The sequence below is a fragment of the Mastigoproctus giganteus genome, chromosome 5, assembly GCF_048544385.1.
Source record: "Mastigoproctus giganteus isolate SK-2022 chromosome 5, ASM4854438v1, whole genome shotgun sequence".
Lineage (NCBI taxonomy): Eukaryota > Metazoa > Arthropoda > Arachnida > Uropygi > Thelyphonidae > Mastigoproctus > Mastigoproctus giganteus.
Window position 1 is genome coordinate 207,497,967 of NC_143579.1, and position 18,954 is coordinate 207,516,920.

The 18,954-nt window shown below is 37.4% G+C and overlaps 1 protein-coding gene across 1 annotated transcript in view; it reads left to right on the plus strand.

The window, feature by feature from the left end:
* LOC150086038 (DNA repair and recombination protein RAD54B-like) overlaps nt 1–18,954 on the plus strand; it is a 354,517-nt gene that overhangs the window by 335,200 nt on the left and 363 nt on the right. The gene's annotated exons all lie outside the window — the stretch shown is intronic.

Consider the following 18,954-nt stretch of genomic DNA (forward strand, 5'->3'; position numbering starts at 1 on the left):
TAAGTTGAGTCCATACAACTATGAAAACTGATTCAACCGGAACAATGGCTTCAATTTTTCCAAAAATAATTAGCTTAGGAGATTGTAGACAGAAATGGATGTAACTGAGATTAGGAATAAAGTAACATATATTTGTAAAATAAATTTAGGAATTTTTGCAGATTAGTTTGACTATTCAAGATGCATTGACATAATTGGAAGAGAATATGCACCATGAAATTTTTGATATGCCATGTGTGCACACACACACAGCTCCACCTCCTTCCAGTCTGCAGAGGTAGCAAGAGGTAGCACTAGCTGATCAAGGCACTCTATAAATAGGTTCAATCCTTAGTCTTTATAGCAGCCGGTCTACAAAAATGATTTTATAAAGCTGTGCCCTAACAAAAAAAGGAATGTTTGTTGTAGTATGACTTAAATTTTGGTGAATTTTAATAAACAAAGGTCACAACATTTGGGACTCAGAGAATAGAAATTTTATTACCCTTCCACTATGCAACCAGCACAGATCCCATGTATATTTATTTTCCATGGCATTTTTCAGGATCTGTTTTATGTTTCCCCTGTATGACTGCTCCACTTGAACAATACCTAACAAAAAATTGTGAATAATGATAAATATTTTTGTTAATCTGCAATCTTAGTATAAAATTTTTGATATACAGTTAGTTCTGCTATAATGCACATTTTAGCAATACAAGTATAATACAATTTTCATGTTGGCTCATGTGCGATTTCGTCATAACACCAGGTGAATGCAAAACCCAGCACCAAGCTGAATGTAGCGACCTGCACAGCAATACATACAAGTTTACGAAGCTTAAAAAATGTCAAAAGTCAAATATGTGAGAGCTATATTTAATATTTGCTGTAGTTGTAGTGGTCGAAGACACACCGTTGTCATTCACTGTATTCCCAAGATAACAGGTGATATATTGTAAGCTGACTCGTGTTTTCAGGAGCTCATGTTTTTCAATTCAAACAGAAATTTTGTAAGGCATGATAGCATAAGCAATGGAGCATATTTCTGGTGGTCTCTACCATAAAATAATAAAACCCCAATTTGCAATTCCCAGTTTATTGGGCTTTTCTGTTAGATGCAATAAAATCGAGTTTACATGGGTAGTTTGTTGTTTGTTTGTTATTTGGTTTTTAGGAGCATTAGCAACTAATGCCATATTACTCCGGGGATGTGCGGGGTCATTCCCTGACCTTTCCGCATCCTCCATATTTGTTGGTCGCGGGCTCGAACCCCGGTCTAATCAAGAAGGCACAACACGGATAGTAAACTCGATCATATTGCTATAATACCAATACCAGGTATTGGTATTGCTATAATACCAATACCTGGAATTGTGTGGGTTTTTACGTTATTATAGTGAAATGTGTTTCCCCTTCCATGAAATCTTCAATCATATAAAAAAGCATAAATTGTCAGAATCTTCTCTTTATTCTACAATACAATATTAATTAAGGTATATACATAAGCATAGTCTCCAGCTAAGGTTGTCACAGACTTTCTCTCAGATATGCCAGACAAGCTGTACTTGCTATCTGGGAGTTTAAAATGCTGATGGAACTGATATTCGGGTGACATTCGAGTCAAGTGGACCCAATTTTGGCGAAGTCCGGACGGTCTGTGACAGCCAGATCCTCTGCTTGCACCTTCACGATGGTGGGACTGTTAGTAATCCTGGGTATAACCCCCATACCCAAGCACACTGTGTATGGAGGTTATACCCAGCAAGGATAACGCTGCCAGCTGGTCGGGATGCTTTTCCAATTACTAATGACCTTGCACAGATTGTTCATTTACCTACAAGAAACTGGACAATCGTAACCATACAGCCAACACGCTTGATCTTTTTCTCACAAACAACCCTTCTAACTACATGGTCGAAGTGAGTGCCTTTAGGCACCTCAGATCACAACTTGGTGATTGTCTCTTCTCTAATGGAGCCTTTGTCTCGTGGCTATTCCCAACCTCGTGATGTTTGGCATTACAAGAATGCAAAATGGGATGAACTGCAAGACTTCTTTTCCTTGGTCGGACTACAATTTCAAAACATCTGATGTCAATGTTTGCTCAGGCCGCAGTGAAATTATCCTTGTAGGAATGGAATCCTTTATCCCACACTCCTCTTAAATCTCATCCTTTATCTAAACCTTGGTTTTCCAATAAATGTGCAAAGGCCGTTCAGGAGAAGAATGTTGCATTTCGTAATTGGCTTGTTTCCAATTCTTCAGTTTCATTTTCTGCCTACACTTAAGCTTGCAACAATTGTAAAGCAGTTATTAATCAGTCCACACTAGATTTTGAACAGGCTAAGAGTAGAAAACTTGCTTCTTGCCCTAATGGTAGCCGAGCATTCTGGTCTCTTGCCAAAACTATTGGCCGCAACTTTTGCCCATCTCTGCTCCCACCTCTGTCAAAACCAGATGGTTCTGTTGTCACTTCGGGCAAGGATAAAGCTCAGGAGAAGAATGTTGCATATCATAATTGGCTTGTTTCCAATTCTTCAGTTTCATTTTCTGCCTACACTTAAGCTTGCAACAATTGTAAAGCAGTTATTAATCAGTCCAAACTAGATTTTGAACAGGCTAAGAGTAGCAAAAACTTTCTTCTTGCCTAATGGTAGCCAAGCATTCTGGTCTCTTGCCAAAGCTATTGGCCGCAACATTTGCCCATCTCTGCTCCCACCTCTGTCAAAACCAGATGGTTCTATTGTCACTTTGGCCAAGGATAAAGCTGACCTGCTAGCATCCCATTTTTCTTCCAACTCATGTATTAATGATTTTGGTAAAACACCTCCCACCATGCTCCATTCAATGCCTCCTGTGGTCTTCCATCAAAAGGATGTCTGAAGGATTTTGACAAATCTTGATGCTAAGAAAGCTCTGGGTCCTGATGGTATTTCTCCACTTGTTCTCAAAACCTGTGCTCCTGAACTTATCTGTTCTTTGCCACCTTTTTTTTTTCACTTTCTTATTCCAAAGGTGTTTTTCCTTTTGCTTGGAAATTTGCTCATATCCAGCCAGTTCCTAAAAAGGGTGACAAATCCCTCCCATCCAATTATCGTCCCATTGCAATTACTTCTACTCTTTCTAAAGTAATGGAGAAATCAATTAACCACCTAGAAACCTTCCGTCTGATCAATGATCGACAGTATGGTTTCCATCAGTGTCAATCCACTGGTGATATTTTGGCTTATGTTACCCATTTATGGACAGATTCAATGGAAAAGTTTCGTGAAACACAAGCAGTTGCTCTAGACATATCAAAGGCTTTCGATCGTGTTTGGCATAAAGGTCATCTAAACAAGCTTCCATCTTATGGTTTGCCAACTGTTTTTTTTTTTTTTTTTGGTTATCCAGTTTTCTCTCTCTGATCGCTCACTGAGAGTGATTGATAGATGGCTCCTGTCTTCTAACTTCTCCCAAGATTCAGTTGTTTCCCCCATTTTTTTCTCTTGTATATTAATGACCTTCTTCCATTGACTGGAAATCCTATCCATAGTTTTGCTGATGATAGCACATTGCATTTTGAGAAACCTTGCCCTGCTCAATCAGCTTCAACTTCTCGAATATCCGCTACCAATTCCTTAAATGCCGATCTCCAGATAATTCTCCAGTGGGGCAAAGACAACTTAGTTGATTTCAATCCTTCTAAAACTCAGTCTTGTCTTATATCTCGCAAAAAGGATACTTCTGCTCCTATGCTTATCTCTGGTGACAATCTGATTTCTAGGCAAGATGATATATCTCTTTTGGGGATTACACTGACTTCTAATCGCTCTTGGCACAAGCACGTTACAAATATTGCTTCCTCTGCATCTAAAAAACTTGATTTTCTCTTTCGCTCTCAGCATTACTTTTCTTCCAAAACTGCTGTTCACTCTGTATAAATCGCAAATCTCCCCTACCATGGAATATTGTTCCCACATCTGGGGTGGTGCCTCCAAAACCTCTCTCAGGCTTCTAGATTCCATTCAGAAGAGGGCAATTAGGTTAATTAATGACTCATCACTAACAGAGTCTCTGCACTCGCTGTCTCTCTTAGATGTACTGTTTCTGCTGCTTGCCTTTTCTACAGATACTTCCATAGGCACTGTTCTTCTGAATTGGCTTCTATAATTCCCACACTCTCTCTTTCAAAACAGTCTGAACACGTTCTGCCACCAGCCAACATCCATTTACTGTCCAACTTCAAACTCACCGAACCAACTTTTCATCTTCCTTGTTTATTCATCAACTGCAGTTTTCTGGAACAGTCTTCCTTCATATGTCTTTCCTGAAAATTAGTCTGCAGAAGTTCAAGTCTAATGTCAAAAAATATCTTCTCATATTCTCAACCCAAGCACAGTACTAAGTACTATAGGTTCTAATACCTCTCGTGTTTGGGGTTTTCATAAAAAAAAAAAAAAAAAAATCTTGTCAAGATAAAGTGCTATATTTATTTATTTATTAGAAATTTAAGATGTTTAAACCTGTGTTAGCAATTTTATTGGGTTTCAAACTTTTTTTTTTTTTTTAGTATTTTACTTTCCAGACTGAACATTTTGAGTTTTCTGCTCCTATCCTTATTTTGCCCATAAGCCCTATTGTTTTTAATGTGTGAAATACCATAATGCGGAGATTTTTAGCAACATATGTACTGTGTTATACCAGAACTGACTGAATGTTGGACTTTCTGTTGTAAAAATTTTTCTGAAGCCATTTTTTAGTGAAAGTATATGTATAGTATGGCTATTATAAAGAAAGTTATATACATTTGTATTAAAATAATTTAATTTCAGTTCCATGAATATATGTACAGATATATACAGATTTTTTTTCTTTAATAAAACAATTTTATATAAAGTAGCAGGTGAACAGATAGCATCCAAGCTCTTTACAGATATGTGAAAAATCTGCTATTATCGAAAAAATATCAAAAACCTGCATATAAAATTGGGGGAGTATAATTTGATATTCATTATTCTCTCTCTCTCTCTGTACATGCTTGTCAGAATAGCAGGATTGTAGTCACAGGTAACAGAAATTCAGCATAAGGAAATTTAAATCTCTATGTAAAAGGAGGATAGTTTCCTTTTCTCTGCTGGAACGATTTTCTCCAGGGTTTATGAGTTGAACTTTCCTTCAAGTATGGAGCTACAGCTTCCCTGAATCCCAAAATGGGTCTACAGGACTTTGTTTTATGAAATGTTGGTGTTGAATGAAAAGGTCCTTTTAAGTGGCCTAAATTAAAATAAAAAAATATATATTACTAAATATAAAGTTGAACATATTTATATTACTATTTTTTTTTCTTAAGGGCACACAAAAGTAAAAACAAAATTAACCATTTAATCCTTTATTAGGCAACTTGTTAATTTCACTATTTATTCTTGTACTTAACCTTTCTTTTTTATTGCTGCCTGTTTTTTTCTTATTTCTCTTTGATGGCTCAGAAGTTTTCTGTAAAATTTATAGTGGAGCCAAATCTGTGAAAAATATCTTAAACTCCAGCAAATAAGTACAATAAAATTGTATGACTGATATCTAGAAATCAAATGGCACTTAACTCTAGCCAAATATCATGGAATCCAAGAAATCATAGACAAATATACATTAAAGCATGGAGTTTTTTCAGCAAATTAATAAGTAGAGTGATGGATGTTTTTGGTAAGGTACTCAACTTATCCCAATGACAGAATTAATGGATCAGGTGTCAATGATAGCAACAGAGCTCTCTGATCTGAAGACATAGCATCATTTACCCTTTCTGTCATATAGCACTGAAGCACCCCACTTATATGCAGCAAATATTACTTTTAACTACATCTGACAATGGCAGAGGAACATCATATTAAATATTGTATTTGTGTACCTATAGTTACATAGAAAAGTCTCAAACACTGCTTTCTAGTGATAATTATACAATTCCGCCAAGATAGCACATACCTAGGTTTTCAGATATGCAATCTTTATCACTCTAAGGTATGTGACTAAATTGAAAAGATCCAAGATTGAATCATGTGGCGGACAAAAAGAAAGATCCACTGACTGCTAGCAATCCAATTACAAGATTTTTCTTGAAGCTTAGTTGTGGCTAGCCATGGAGAAGTTTAAGATATCAGGAAAATTCTTCAAAAATCAATTTTTCCAAAGAGAACAAACCTATCAAACTGTTGCTCATTGGCCCCAATGTTCTTTATGCACCCACTTTTAGGGTGCTGTGAGCACCATCATAGTTTGGTGATGTGTGGGTGCTATACCAAAGCTGATTTCACACCATATTCGCAGGATAAAATCTCCATAGCAAGATTGCTACATTCTATAACAAAGCTGAAGGTCACTTTTGCAATTTGAATGTCTGGGACCAGCCCTAACCCGACTCAAGAATCAGAAGAAAGCCCAACATTCATGAATAGAACATTTGCTATCTTTAAATAAATTAAGAATGAGAATTTAATTAAGAATGAGCCATTAGATCCAAACATAACTTCCAGGTTTTTATAAGGAGGAAGACTGGAATCGTTTTTGTGGAGTTACTTGGTAATCGCTGAAGAAGTGGTTGATTAACATATACAAATACATCACAATGGAATATCAAATAATGCCAGGTGTGGTCATGTATTAGACAAGTGAAGCACGTGGTTGGTGAATGTTAAATAGAAGGAACGTTACTTGCCCTGATTGCAGTAGTTGTTACATTGGGGAAACTGCTAGAAGGTTGCAAGATCGCATCTCCGAACACGAAAGGGCCTTCCAATCTGTTGACTCCGGGCACTCTGCAGTTGCGGAACACTATTGGTCTGGGCAACACAACCTTGACCCACCCGACAAGATGTTGAGATCGTTGACCAGTCACATAACTACTGTCAACGATCTTGGCTTGTAGCACTACATATAATCACAACAGAAGTGTGCGCATGCACCCAGTTATGGAGGCAGTTGTCTTACGTCCCACGTACCCTCCCAACATTCTCAGCAGCAAGTGTCCAACTGTGTCCAGTAACCCATTTAATGTTCACCAACCTCGTGCATGTGCTTGACTTGTCTAATAGATAACCACGCCCAGCATTATTTGATATTCCATTGTAATGTATTTGTATATTAACGTTAGCTGATGAAGGAACCCATCATTCTGAAAACTCCGGCTTATTTATTTTTGTTTATATATTAAATATTATTTCCTGCTCTTTTGGATGTGAGAATATTCTTTATATATAAGTCGTTCTGAGGGTAGCAACGTTTCAAACGAGTGTGAAGATAAAGCTAGGAAAACAGGGTAATAAATCATATAAAATACTTAACTGTGTCTATAGTAATTTCTGGAGGGTTTTCAATAAAATGGCTGAATTCAAATCTTAGGACTAACAGAAACATGGTGTCACCTGGAAATTGGGGATAACAAGTTCCACTATGGAATGTATAACGTACTTAGAGAAGATAAGAGTGGTGGTGTCATGCTTCTTATCAAAAGCAGCCTGTGCATGAAAAGAGCTTTTGCTGAGTCTGAAGTTACGTCTACCAGCATAAAATCAGTGTAGTGTGAGTTAGTTGGAAGCAAAAGTATAATGAGAGTGGGAATGATCACAGAAGATTGTGAAGAGAATGATGAGTCTCTACACAGATGGATTGGGCAAACAAGTGTGAATGTCTTATTATGGGTGATTTCAACTTGTCCCTGATTAGAAGAAATGGGAGGGAGACTTGCCATGGGCACAAAATTTTTAAACTATATGATTATTATTTTTATCAGCATGTTAGTGAAAATATTAGGGGTGAGAATATTCCTGACCTCATCATTACTCATGAATGAGATGATATCACAGGGATTAAAATACAGGAATCACTGGAAGGTACTGATCACACAGTCATCAGTTGGATGATGAAGAAAGATGTTGCAATAGTCAAAAGGTATGGATTTTAATTTCGGAAGAGGAAACTTTTGCAGTTTAAGGTACATGGCATCTATCAATTGGGTGGACTATAGAGCACTTGAATTATGAAATACCTTTAAAGTAAAAATCACAGAAGTCAAGAATGCATATATGCCATTAAGAAAATATTGCAGGAGGAGGATGCCAAAATGGATGAATGAGGAGCTGGCCAGTCAAATAGAGATAGCATGGATAGTTACAGAGCGATGGAAAATACTGACCACAACAGCCAACGTGGCAAGATTTTCTGAGGGTAACAACATTTGAAATGAGCGGGATGAGAAAGGTAGGGAAACAAGCCTAATTAACCTCAACTTTGAACACTTGTGATAGCTCAAAATGTATACACACTTTGAATGTTTATTAATACAGTTTCAATTCAGATACATGTAAAATCTATAATTCAAATTAAAGAGAACAGATGTGTAATTATTTTAAGGTATCGCATGTGTTCAAACTGGTAGCCATTCTGGTGCAGACACTGATGACAATGTAGTTCTACAGAGTTGCAAACATCACAAAACCGTTCATTTCATTGATTAATGCCGGTTTTGCGCAATAAACATTATCTTTTGGGTATCCCCATAAGAAAAAGTCCAACGGCATGAGGTCTGGTGAACGAGGAGGATATTCAATGCTACCTCTTCGCCCAATCCATCTGTTCGGCAAATTTTCATCAAAAAAGACCATTACATCATGATGGTAGTGGGGCTCTATTCTTCTGGAAATAAGTCTTCCTCATCTGCAAACATCTCGCGAATGCGTGGGCACCTCCGTAGCCAGGTGGGCAGGACAGCAGTGCGTAGCACACGCTTCTTGATTAGACTGGGGTTCGAGCCCGTGACCACCAAATACGGAGGATGCTGAAAGGTCAGTGTTTGACCACCGCATATCCCCGGAGCAATATGGCCTTAGTTGCTAATGCTCCTAAAAACAACAACAGCGGAATCCTGCAGCAGGTTCAAATAAAAGGCACCAGTTACAGTGTAGTCAAAAAAGATCCAATTAGGCCCAACACTGACAATCCACACTGTAACTCCTGGTAAGTTCACATGGCATGTCTCCATAACATACAGGTTCTCAGTTGCCCAGTAGCTGCAATTGTGGTGATTAACTGAGCCATTTAATTTAAATGTAGCCTCATCACTCCAAAGAATCTTGTTTGGAAACTGTGGGTCCTCTGCACATTTTGGCAGGTACCACTCACAGAATTCAGTTCTTCGGTCGGGATCATCTTCATTGAGGTCATGGACCAATGTTGAAATATAACTTTTCCATTGTCTGTGCTTCAAAATGCGATGAACGCTATCTTTTGAAATGCCTATCTCGCTAGCCACTTGCCGAACAGATTTCTTTGGAAAACATTGGTACGTTTCCATTAACGTTTCTTCTCTTTTTGGGCTTGTGGACGTCTGCAGTCTTCCGGAACTATGCTTGTGAACAGTTCGTTCTGCTTCAAACCGATCTCTAATGCAAGCAATGGTGAGCCGCGTTGGTGGATCTCTTTCAAACTCCCTTATGAAACAACTTTGCACTTCCAGTAGCACTTTGAAATGAATTTCCTTTCTTCAAAGTTTAGTCTCATTTCCGCCATAATTTTTTTAATTGGTTACAGCTAAAAAAGAAAAAATATTTATTTGTGGGCTGTAAAAGTGTGTATATATATGTATGAACATGGGTTTTCTGAAAAGAAAATTCAAAGTTGTAAGTTTAAAACAACTCAACTTTATTCTTATTTTTACATAAAAATATAATATTAACTTTATCTATCATCAATTTGCTATATATATAGAAGAAATATATTTGCTATATATATAATTTGACCAGTTCCAGAGGGTCTGTTTTGTGGACCCCCTGGAACTGGTCTATGGACCCCTAGGGATCTGCAGACCCTAGTTTGGGAAATGCAGCTTTAGAAGAATACTTAGGTCTTAACTGTGTCTATAGTAATGTTAGGAGCATTGTCAATAAAATAGCTGAATTTGAACTCCTGGTTAGGACAACTAACAGAAATGTGGTGTCACCCAGAAATTGGGAATGAGTTCCACTGTGGTACATATAATGCATTTAGGAAAGATAGAATTGGTGGTGGTGCCATGCTTCTTATCAAAAGCAGCCCGAGTGTGAAAAGAACTATTGCTGAGTCCGAAGTTATGTCTGCCTATATAGAACCTGTGTGGTGTGAGTTAGTTGGAAGCAAAGGTATAATTATAGTTGAAGTAATCTACAGACCAGAAGATAGTGAAGAGTATGACATGCAGATGGAATGGACAAGCAAGCACGAATGTCTTATTATGGGTGACTTCAATCTTCCCAAAAACCCAAAATATTTCCATGAGGAAAAATTTTTTTAAATAAACTAGATGATTATTTATACCAGCATGTTAGAGAAAGTACTAGGGGTGAGAATCACCAAGAAAGAGAAGAATTATGATATCCAGCTCAGGACCCTGTGAATGCATACATAGAATTAAGAAAATATTGCAGGAAGAGAATGCCAAAATGGATGAATACAGAGCTGCTCAATATAATAGCATGGGATAGTTACAGAGCGATGAAAAGTACTGAAGCCTACAACAGCTACAGGTTGATTTGTAATAGTACCACAGAAAACGTTACAGAGGCCAAGGCTGTATATGAGTAAGCAAGGTATGGGGCCAAGAAATTTTTCGTGTATGTGAATACAATGAAGAAAAAAATCAAATCAGGTCAAACCTTTGTGCACTGAGTGTGGGAAAGGCTTAGGCAATCCAGCTGATGTTGCAAATGAATTGAAGTGTTTACTGAAGAAAGACCCTTGAGGCTGTGCATATAAAATTAGTGATTTCAAAATTACAGATGACTGTTTATTAGAAAAAATTGAGCATAAAGGTAAGTAAAGCTCTTGGAGTCGATGGTATATACTCACTAATTTTGAGGGAGGCAGCTCGGGAGTATATCGAACCATTGAAATTAATTATTAGGGCATCTTTGGCCTCTGGAGAGATTCCTTTGGATTGGATAAATGTCAATGTATCACCACTGAATAGTTGTAAGAGCAGAGTTGGCAAATCCAGACTGGTCAGTCTGGCTTCAGTGGGAAAACTTTAGAGGCAATGATTAAAAATGGAATCCAGGAACATTTAGATAGATATGGTGTTCTGAATAGCACACAACATAGTTTTGTTAAGGGAAAATGTTTAACTAACTTAGTAGCCATTTAGACACGGTCACTCATGAACTGTATGTAGGGAACAATTTCGACATAGTTTATTTGGCTTGGTCCCTCGTGAAAGGTAGCTGCAGGACAGAAAGTAGAGGGTTGTGATAAATATATTCAGACTGGTGTAAAGTTAGAAGTGGGGTTCCACAAGGATCAGTTCTTGGACCACTGTTGTTTCTGATTTTCATAAACAACAATGATGGCTTGATGTCAATTTGCAGACAACATAAAGATTGGTAGAGTAGTTAATGAGCAGCACCAAGAGCACTCTTTCATAATGACTTAAACAGGCAGTGAGAATGGTTATAAAAGTGGTAGCTTTGTTTTAATGCAGCAGTTTAAGTCTTACACTTGGGGATTAGCAACCGCAAAATAAATCATACACTTGTTGGGAGAAAACTGACAGGGAGAAAATTGAGTATACTGACAGGGAATTGAGAAAATTGAGAAAACACTGACAGGGAGAAAATTGAGTATACTGAGTTATGCAAAGCCATTAGAAAGAGACTCAGAGAGGACATAAGAAGATTTAACACAAGAAAAGTAGAACAAGCATTAAGGGAAAACAAAGGATTTAAATCAGCAGCCATGAGCAGTAATACAGAAAGACAAATGATACTGAAACTGAAGAATAGCGATGGTGCACTTATAAACAGCAGAGAAGGCATAATTCAAATAGCAGAAGACTACTATAGAGAATTATACAAGGAGCGAGGGAATGATACCAGCAGTGGGGAACATGGATTGCAAAGTAGCAACACATACAACATACCCGATATTCTTCCTGATGAGGTAGAACATGCATTGAAGAAAATGAAGAATCGGAAAGCCCCAGGGGAAGATGAAGTTACTGTAGAGTTGTTAAAATTGGGAGGAAGAGACATAACACAAAAACTGGCAAGGCTCTTCACAAAGTGCATTAGAAAATGTGTGATGCCTAAGCAGTGGAATAATGCAATCATAGTTTTGCTGCATAAGAAAGGAGATAAATCAGAAATTGGAAATTATAGACCAATTAGCTTGTTATCCCATATCTACAAGTTGTTCACAAGGGTCATTACTAACAGATTAGAAAGAATACTTGATGAGAATCAACCGAAAGAGCAAGCTGGCTTTAGGACAGGATTCTCAACTATGGATCACCTTCACATAATATCACAGCTAATGGAGAAAGCAAATGAATATAAAACACCATTATGCCTGGCATTTGTGGATTATGAAAAGGCATTTGACTCCATATAGCATAAGGCAATGTTTTGGCCACTGGAAAGACAAGGCATAGATACTCCATATATTACGATTTTGAAGAAAATATATGAGAGTGCTACATCCTTTATTAGAATAGACAAAGACAGTAGCAAATTTAAAATCGAGAAAGGAGTTCAACAAGGAGACACAATATCTCCGAAGCTGTTTACTGCTGCGCTTGAGGAAGCTTTCAGAAGATTAGACTGGTCGCAGAAAGGAGTCAATGTGAGCAGAGAGTACCTAAACCATTTACGATTTGCAGATGACATTGTGGTCATAAGCCACGATCCCAAAGAATTAGAGGAAAATCTTAATCAGTTATGCACAGTTAGTAAGGATTTTGGACTAAAAATGAATATGGCTAAAACAAAAGTAATGATGAACAAGTATGCCACGGAAAGGGAAATAATAATTGAAGGAGCAGTAATTGAAAAGGTGGAGTCATATACCTATCTGGGACAAGTTATTAGCTGTAATAATGATAAATGGCTGGAAGTCAAGAGAAGAATAAATTTTGGATGGATAGCATTCAGGAAATATCCCAGTTTGTCTGAAATGTAAAATAATGAATCAATGTATACTCCCCACCATGACTTATGGAAGTGAAACTTGGGCACTCACCAAAAGAATGGAAGAGAAGCTAAGAACTACACAGCGAAGAATGGAACGAATTATATTGGGAATCAGACGGTTAGATAAGAAGAGAAACACATGGATTAGGCAGCAAACTCAAGTAAAGGACATTCTTATCAAAACTAAAGAACTAAAATGGTCTTGGGCAGGACACATAGCTCGAAGACATGATGACAGATGGACTAAGAAAATAACAGAATGGTACCCAAGAGGAGCTAGAAGAAAACCTGGAAGACAAAGGCAGAGATGGATAGTGAAATTCATGAGTTTTTGAGTAGTAAATGGATGGCCAGTGCTCAAAACAGAAGGAACTGGAAAGTTGCTGGAGAGGCCTTCATCCTGCAGTGGATTGAAAATGGCTGATGATGATGACCAAGCAGCACTCTTTCATAATGACTTAAACAGGCAGTGAGAATGGTTATAAAAGTGGTAGCTTTGTTTTAATGCAGCAGTTTAAGTCTTACACTTGGGGATTAGCAACCGCAAAATAAATCATACACTTGTTGGGGTTGAATTTAAAACATTAAAGAAAGAAAGGGATCTGGGAGTTATAATATGGATGAATATAAAGTTTTCTGAGTAGTGCAAACAGCCAGGAAAGCCCATGGTGTCCTATCGATGATATATTGAACATTATTCTGCAGAGATATGAAAGTCATAGACCCCCCCCCCCATATAAGGCAATTATAAGACCACATTTGGAATACTGTGTTCAAGTATGGAGACTTCATCTGAGAAAAAGACATTGAACTTCATGAAAGGGTTCGAAGATGGGCAATTTGCATGGTGAGATCAGCAAAAGGGCGACCGTAAAAGGAAAGACTCCAATTATGCGAGCCACAGTGCTTGGCAACCAGGCACCTCAGAGATGACCTGATTAAAGTTTACAAGGCTCTGAGAGGGGTTAATAAAAATGAATGAAGGCAGAATTCCATAACTCTGAAGCATAAATTCAAATTACAGGGGAAGATGTTTAGTAGGTTGTAGGAAGTTTTCTTTTAGCCAGCGAGTTGACTCGCAGGTACTTGAGGCTGACAGTTTGAATTCAAAGGTCAACTGGATAGTTACCTATATGAGGGGATGAAGCAAATAATTTTTTTTTTTTTTATATATATACTTTTTTTTTTTTTTTTTATATATACTTTTTTTTTTTTTCTGGCAGTGCAGTCATTTCCTTGCACTATATGGCTATTACTATAAAGTCTGTAGCATCCTTGCACTCTATACCCAATACTAATACCAATTGGAGTAGTGTGGCATTAGGGAGCAATTCACTTCTATGAATAAAGGAATAGTTGAGTGGAAGGAGGCAGAGGGTGGTTATAAATAGGCACTGTTCTTCTTGGACTAACGTTTATTAGCCGAGTCGCTCAGAATTCATTGCTACACTGTTTATAATATTAATGATATGGGAAAAGGCGTATCAAGCTTATTGTTTAACTTTGCAGATGATACAAAGTTGGCAGGATGATAGGAATCAAGACAAACTACTGCAGCAAGACCTAAAAAATTTAGGCAGATGGGCAGTTGAGTTTTAATATTCAGAGGTTGTTGAGAGAATGGCTTTAAGGCTAACAAGTTATGACCCAAAATTTGTTGTTCAGTGTATTTCTTTCTTATTTTATAAGGTTCTTCCAGCATTGCACTTTGATTTGTGTTGGCCAGTAACTTTATAGAGCTGTGTCTTTCATATACATTAAGTAATTGTAACATGCTTCCTCTTCTCCCAAATTAAAACGATGGTGGCCCACCATTGTAGCAATTATGCAAACTTTAAGGAAGTTTTATGCAAGAAAACAAGGATTAATCCAGTTCTGGGGGGACAACAGTTAATCATATTCAGGTAAGTGAAGTATATCAAAACTTTTATTTTTCAATGATCAAAAGAACACACTTTGCACTTATACAATGTCTAAATACAGCTTTCTGATCAGTTCTAATAATGTGATGCTTGTAAAAATTTACTATCTTTCTGACATTCCTAAATTACAAAATATCAGTTTAATTATAAACATGAAGATTCACTGTTCCACATTATATGGAAATGCTGAAGAATTTTGAAAGATTCCACGTGATGTAAATGGAGTAACTGTGGCCTAATGATTGGTAACTTTACTCTAGCTCACAGTTTGCAAAGCATATTTTGTTTAATGCCAAAAAAAGAATTTCTGCTGAACCACCTGCCTTACTCGAAAGAATTAATAAGGCAGGTGATTTTAAATAGACAATATTCAAAAGAATGCAACTCAGACTCTGAAGAAGAGTTAAAAAATATTTCAAGCAAGGGAAGAATTGTTGAAATAAGCATATACCCCTTTGACTACTATTTGAAAGGGAACAATGCCCATTTCTATAAGTTTGTGTATTTCATTATAGAAATTCCTCTTTTTGAACCATTTTTGATTATTGACAGAAAGCACTATTAAACTATTTTAAATTTGGTAGTAAACACTTCTGTTTCTACAGTCAACATAAAGACCTCAAAAATTCTGCTCACACAACATTCTCAAAAAGCAAACTGTCACTAATAGTATTCACAGTTACAACATGAATGAAGAATTTTTATAAACTAGTCACGTTAGCAGTGGCAAATGATTCAAGAAAGCAAGTTTATACAGCATCAGCAAAAAAAAAAAAACACTTCCCATTCAACTTATTCATTCTCTCCAATAGTTTGTCTAGTTCTTGCTTGAAATTTATTTAAACTATTGGCTTCCACACGACAGATGTAAATTTGTTCAAATGATCAACCTACTGTTTGCTTTTAGCCAACTTCCACGTATTTATTCTGCAACCATTCTTCCTCAATTTGAATTTGTGCCCCCTTATGTGTAGTCTGAACTTGCTCAACCATTCAAACTTAAACACCTCAATCAGATCACCTCACAGGTGCCTAGTCTCCAGATGCTGCAATTTTTAGAACTGAAGCCTTTCTTGGTTGTTGTTATTTGGTTTTTAGGAGCATTAGCAACTAAGGCCATATTGCTCCGGGATATGCGGTGGTCATTACCTGATCTTTCCGCATCCTCTGTATTTGGTGGTCATGGGCTCGAACCCCGGTCTAATCAAGAAGCGTGTGCTACGCACTGCTGTTCCTGGCTACGGCGGCACTTCCTTTCTTGGTAAATGCACCCTTTGTTCCACTCACCAATCTCGTTGCTTTCTCTGTACTCATTCCAACAGCTCCACATCATCCTAAAAGGAGGTCTCTAGATCTGTGTGCAGTACTTAAGCTGTGGCCTGACCATTGCCTTATATGCAATCAATCCCCACTAGCAAAATTCCTGTATATCATTGACAAAACCCCATGAGCTGTACTAGCAGCCAGACTGCACTGCTCAGAGAACTTCATATATGACTGAACAATCACCCCAAGCTCTTTTTCATTTTCAATTACCCTGAGTAAAGTACTACATAGTTGTACATTACTCTGGGGTTACTGCTACCCATATGCAGTACTTTGCATTTATCAGTGTTAAACTTTAATTGTTTCTGCATTACTTCTTTTAGCAGTGATTCCATTATTTTCCCTACAACAGAAGTTAATCTAACAGGTCTGTAATTACTTGTCACCCTTTCACCCCCCCTTTATGAATTGTGGGAACATTCACACATCTCCCCTCCATGGGGACCTCCCCTGAATCCAAGGATGCTCTCATAATTATGGCTAAGGGTTTGCTTACTTCCTTCACTGCCTCCCTTATTATAGCCGAATAGATCTCATTCATCCCAGGTTCTCTTATGTTTAACTTCAGCAATTTCTCTTCCACTTTTCTCTCAGCTATTACAAAATCACTTATCTCCCTGTTAGAGCTTGATAAACTTCTGCCAGCCCCTTCCCTTAATTTCCATTCAGCAGAATCACAACTAAATGCTAAACTAATGGCCAAAACTCTACTATAAATGTACTGAAATCCTCCTCTTTAGCATTTGTGTGAAAAATTTTTTTGGTCTTAGGTCTTTATGTAAATAAGGACCTAAGACCAAAACATTTTTTCACACACACAAATGATAAAATTAAAACAAAACTCTTTAGTTAGTCTAAAGAGTTTTGGTCTAAAAAGTCTAAAGTGTATTATGTAGCACATATACACATATGTATATGTGCTACATAATACAACCATCTCTTGTACTGTGCATAATCAACTTTAAATATTGCAAATACTGAGTGTGAGGTTTCAACTTGCATTTATAACACAATGTTGTATAAATATATCAGAATGTAGATAATGGTAAATTGGTCTGGAATCATCATTATTTACAGCAGGTGTGACCCTAACCCCTGTGACATCAAGAAAGTTACTAACTCATCTGTTCTGTGTTCCTTGAACAAAAGTTGTCTTTTCACACTCACATTAATTACGTATGATCAAAAATCATAAGAGCTCTCTGATCTACAAATCGGACCTAAATAAGATTTAACAATTATAAGAAAATACTATAACCTATACATAAATAGGTTATGATATTTTCTTATAATTTTAAATACCTATTCATCTACTGCTCATCAATTATACTTCATTAAAACCTTTACTGGGTTGGGAACTGTCGTTCCTAAAATGGGAAAACACCAAACCCCTCTCCCTGTACCACTTCAAGATAACAACTGGTTAGCAAAATGGAAATTACACCCACTCACCACTAGCAACTCAACAATGAAACCTACCACACAACTTTTTTTTTTAAACACTTAATGAATCTACCAATCACATACCATCTGGCCCTCTCAAGTCAACCGAAACCTGTACCAGTCCTAGGAAGAATAAAAAAATTATCACTGGTTTTTTTTACTTTGTCAACAGAACTATCACATATTGCAGTGAGAACCTGGGCCAGGGAGGGCAAACCATTTTAAGTGTGCATTCCAAAATTGGCTAAATCTTTTAAAAAAAACTACCCTCACGTGCCTCTCATAAGGCAATATTCAAGACATTTAATCACAAGTTCATCAGTATGTCTCACCCCTCCAATTTCAAACAAGTCACTACATGAATATGGCTATGTACTGATTGGTGGGACAACACTACATGCCTGGCAGAGAGAATGGGTGTGCACAGGTCACAGCTCAAGGTGGATTCCTAGAGTGATGTTGTTTCGAAGTTTGAAATTTTATTCGGATGCTCTGAATTCCGCGTGCCCAAAAAATTTGTACATGTGCCATAGGTTTGCCACTCCTGATCTAGGCTGTCTTCTATTGAGATATACAGGGAACCATTTCCAAAATTTTCAATGATTTTATAAAATTATGCTGTTACTTGACCTGTTCAATATTTGCATAACTTAATTTTCTACTATGAATCCCACTGGTATTTCCATTTTATATTCATCTTATTTTGGTAAATGATTTATTTATTTTTTTTTAATGTATACTAGGGGGGGGGGGCTTCGCCCTTTGCTCACCAACCCCTGTGCACGCTTTTCTACGTAATATGTAGAGGTATGACGAGTAAGTCAAATCTTTTCTATGTAAAAGACACCTGTCGAAACACCCTGGTTGATATCTAATCTAATATATAAAAGAAAATAGAGTATAAGACAAAAGCTATAAAAAGTAAAATTGTGTGAATGAAAGTTATTATTAATTGCATGTTCTATCTTAGCCTCTTCACTGGCCAGACTGATGGCTATGCAGGCTCTCAAAAGCCTCATGGTTATCCAAGCTGACGCTGTAGCTTTTCCTAGCTGGCATGGTGTGGGAAACTGACACTGGCCATTAGGGTAATGGCCAGTGTCAGTATCCCACAGAGCTGCAAAAAGCACGTTCCACCATAGTTGAGTCTCCTTCCCCCACCCTGGTGGCTCACCCGACCACCCAATTTCAACTCCCACCCTCTGGACCAGAATGGGCATCCTGTAGTTCCATTAGTTTGCACCTGGTGAACTTTTCATTTTGTTTTCCATTTAAAATGATAAACTGGAGCAAATTGGGGGCTTCTGATAACA